Raw genomic sequence first — 4815 nt, forward strand, 5'->3', positions numbered from 1 at the left:
TGTTTCCAGTTGTGAAATCACCTTAACGAGATACTTATCGACATTGGGTATCGACGCATCACATCGTCACGGCATTAAAAATATCATTAATTTTACGTTCACACTTTAAAATAAACAAGTCATAAAATTGCCATCGACAAATTTGTTTCAATATGGGATCTTCAGTGCGGAAGCACTGGCAAGGATATGCCTATACGATGACATGATGAAATTTAGTAGGAAATTTGATATGAACTTAATCTTCAATTTTGATTTTTAATAAAAACAAAGAAGTATAAGAAAAGTTAAGTAATATTTAATTAGATCTCCGAAATGAGCTTAGGTGTAATAAATTCTCATTATCAAAAATTTAAATTGACTTTATGAAAAGCTAATAAGTAGAAAATTGTTTATATTAAACATAATTACGATAACTTACTTAATTAAATGAGGTAAATGTTGCCTATTGACAAAGATAAACTTTGCTCGAATGTCAAGATGGTTAGTGATGATTACACGTTTAAAACTGTCGACATTTTTTAATTTATAATTAAGTATTTAATTTTGCTTTGCAGATTCCTTGCACTGCAATAATATCTTCAGAATTTGAACTTCACATATCTTGATACCGCCGTAAGCAACAACAATGGTGTAAATCTGGAGATTAGACGAATAATTATTGTTACTGACAGGTATTGCTATCAATTGCGAAAAAAAGTAAACCTCTTATTCGATCGTCAAAACTAACACTCCATACATAACTTATCCCAGAAATGCTCTTATATGTCACAGAAATATGGACGCTCTCACAAAATTATGAAGCAGCACGAGTTATAGGGGCTGGTTTTATTACGACATCGACGTTGTCCTACGATTCGCTGACTTGGTCGTGATGGAAAGATAAATAATGATGCTTAGCGAAAAAGGTGTTGTTTGAACTGGCACTCGGAAGAAAACGAAAGAGTGGTCTATGTCTATGATGAGAAAACAGTGAATCTTACTTGATGTACGATTAGACTTACCTATATACAACAGAAGCATCTGAAGTGCTGTGAAGAAGATATCCGAAAATGGATTGTTTTTCGCCAATTAAGTAAATATGTAAGCAATTAAAGTTTATTAATTAAAAATTTTATTTATATAAAACATTTAACACGATTTACTATGAATTCACATCAAATATAATTCTAATTATATAATATTTGATAATAATTTTCAACGTTTACATTATCGTAATTAATTTACTAATGGTGTAACAGAAACCTGTATATATAACTCAAAAATGTTGAAGATCTTTGACTCACATAGCACAATAATTAGGTAAATGGCTTCAATTAAGATAATACAACTTTGAAGAAATCTAGAATGGTAACCACTTTTACATATAGTCAATAGAAGTGTAAGGGATAAGCGCGTTGGGGTGAAAGCCTTAGATGACAGAAATGACGCTAATCAATTTTCAATTAAGTCTCTTTACACCTAAATGCACAAAAACTATAACCCTAAATGTCATGAAGCTTTTTTAACCTTAGTAATATAGTACAAGTATGTAATACACATAATTTTATTTTTCTATCTATTAAGTTTTTGAGAGATTCAAAAAATTCAAAAGTTGACCATATATGCGCCCAAATTTGAAAGAGTTTTGGTAAGACGATTGGGTTCGAAATATATTCAAACATTCAGCTTTATATAAGTAAAATTTTATTTTAGTATCTCTACTGGTCCAGAAAAAACTAAATTTTGATCGTCTAATATTAATTCTGCGACACTGTGCCCCGCTGCGAGCAATTGCATATTGATTTCACCACTCAACTGAGAGAGCAGTACCACGAGCCTTGCTCATATGGGGAAGGAGAAGAGCAATATTTACAAATAGAGATTGTTTTTGTATATTCAATTTTCAATTTTGGATATACTTTTCAACTAAGGTAGAAAAACATAAAATATCACATATGTATGTACTCTTCACCAAGTCCAAATTTTGATATTTATTTCTGTGCATCAATGTTTCAACGAAAGTAATGAAGTACAGAAAGCCTCGTCACCGTGGCGAAATTTTCTGTGAAGTTCTCTCTTTCTCTCATTCTTAATCACTTCATATGCATTAAAAGCAACATCATTAGATGTGACCATGCCTCTCTATATAACATAGCGCTTACCAATATTCATTAGTACTTACAAATATAGTGTTGGGAAACTAACGAAAATCCTATGGAAAAAAATTTCATATGTATAATAATATTGATATATATATTTTTGATTTATTGTAAAAAGCGAAAAGCATAAAATTTATGTTACAATTGTGATTTGACTCTCTGCAATATTGTCATACAATATGTGATCCCTAACGTTACTCTCAAGTAATTGTTTATATTTTGTTATGAATTTTAAAAATTTCATTTCCAATAACGTGAAATATGTAAATCAGTAAAGTTAAATAGAGTACAGTAGAGAATAGAGTAGAGTAATGAATAGAGTGAAGTAGAGAATACAATAGAGTAAATTAGAGAGGGATAGCGTAGAGTGGAGTAGCGTAGAGCGGAGTAGCGTAGAGCAGAGTAGCGTAGAGTGGAGTAGCGTAGAGTGGAGTAGAGTCTCTTATCTACTCTACTCCACTCTGGAGTAGAATATATTTCAACTCTACTCTACTTCACTCTGGAGTACAGTATATTTTAACTCTACTCTACTTCACTTTGGAGTAAAGTAGAGTTGAAATATATATTTTGTTTTACATCTCGTAACAGTAGATTTTAGTTATTAATGTTAAGAAAAATTTTAAAGTTAAACTAAATATTAAACCTCTGTTTTGTTGTTGTTAATCAGTAAAACTTGAATAATCGTATGTTAATAACAGACATACAATAACAACAACTGTACAATAACTAACAGTAACATTACTACAACAATAACAACAACAACATTGGCATCTACAGCAATAACAGCAACAGTTTTATTGCGTATTTAGTGTAAAAACCATTTTAGTTCTTGATTAACACGGCTAATGCCAGCAAAACTTTGTTGTGATGAAAGGCAATAATAAAGCCTAAAATAAAGTAAAACACAAAAAAAACAACAACAAAATTTGCCAGAATCACAAGCAGGAAGACGCATAGCGTATATGAACGGCTTTGAACATCAAAATAATATGACAAAAAGTTTTAAAGATAATGACGTTCATGTTTGGCACTTTGAAGACATTTTGCTTAACATATTTATTTGCATGGGCTTTTCACTTTATATGTTTAACCGTATGTGTGTGTGTGTGTAGTTGTTTTATGTTTCTTGCTGTTACTTAATACTGGCTTTATTGTTATTACTCAATTTGTTGTTGTTGTTGTTGTTATTGTTGTGTCACTTTCTTAACATTTTGATGATGAAAAGTTTTGCAGTTAACGATGTTTTTAGGTGCCATTGATCACACCTTAAAATTGGAAAAGTTCCACAATTTCGTTAATGATGTTATGCTTGTATGCGAATAAAGTTCAATCAAATACAACACCAACAACAACAACAACAACAACAAAGAAATAATAGCCATAACAATACAAACTTGTACGTAAGTTAAGCTTCTTTCCGCTTTTAATTGTTTCCTCTTAATGTTCGGAAGATGTTAGACAATTTAGCTGAAGTGGATTCAGTTTTTGTGATCACAGTTTTATTTAAAATGTGCTTAATGGCTTTGGAAGAGCTTGTGACCTACGCACATTTAAGGCCATAACACTGGAAGATGGCATCTGCACATATTAAGCTCGATCCGCTCCCTGTAATAGGGTACACTATGCTCAAGTAATACAAAATCGTCCTCAATTGTTGATAATTTTAAATTTACTTTGAGAGCATTTCTCTCTTTTAAAATTATTTTTAATTTAAAACTAAATCACTTCACAAAGGTTTTTGTACTAAAACCGTTTTAAAGATTAACATTAATAGATTTCTAATACTGCGGTTAGATCACTTCTTGTTTTCTCTTGTGCGAAAATACTTTACCAGGAATCTTCTTCCTGATTTTCTTCATCCAGCTTAATTTCCCATCGAGCTACTTCACAATTTGAGGTTTGATAATTTGAAGGCCTCCTCATTTCCTTGTCTTTTATCTACAATCGTGGTTACAATCACTCCTTTTACGCAGAGCTTAGTCTTATTCAGTAGTTATTACCTACCAAAAACATCCTCCACATTTGTTTCTATTTTTGGCTGAGATATTTTTGCCACCTCAATACTAAACCTTCTGTATTCTAATAACTGTCTTTCCCTAGATTACTGGAATGTGGTTCTAGTTTCTGATTTTTACTGAAATTTGTCCAGTTTTATTGGAATCAAGTTTTACACTACAACTTTCGATGCTTTCCACCTAACGGGAAATAAAACAAAAAAAGATTTAAAATTCTCAGACTACTCAGTTTTATTGCACTGAATACCACTATAAGAAGACTATTCAACGATGAAGATAAAAGACCTATTAAATTACCTAAATTCGGTGGAATGCATTTAGTCTCAACTTTTCTATACTAGGGTTCTTGCGAGGAATGTGGTAACAAAACTGCGAAAAATCGCTAATTGAGGTACATTTGAAGTTAACTAACGGCCTGCCACTGCAACCAACCAACTAACCACTATAAGATATAAAATATTCTCAGAACAATGTTTCAATTTTAACTTAAAATTTCGTGTACCTCTTCAATACTGGTTTTTGTTCAAATAAAATTATTTTGATCTGGCAATAACATTTTTTTATTGCAACATAAAATAACGAAAGTAAAGCTGTACATCGTCATTTTCCTAATTTACACTGACGTGGAAGGTTGTGTTGTCCGAGTATGAACACAAGATCTA

This window comes from Teleopsis dalmanni, chromosome 1, assembly GCF_002237135.1.
Source record: "Teleopsis dalmanni isolate 2A chromosome 1, ASM223713v2, whole genome shotgun sequence".
Lineage (NCBI taxonomy): Eukaryota > Metazoa > Arthropoda > Insecta > Diptera > Diopsidae > Teleopsis > Teleopsis dalmanni.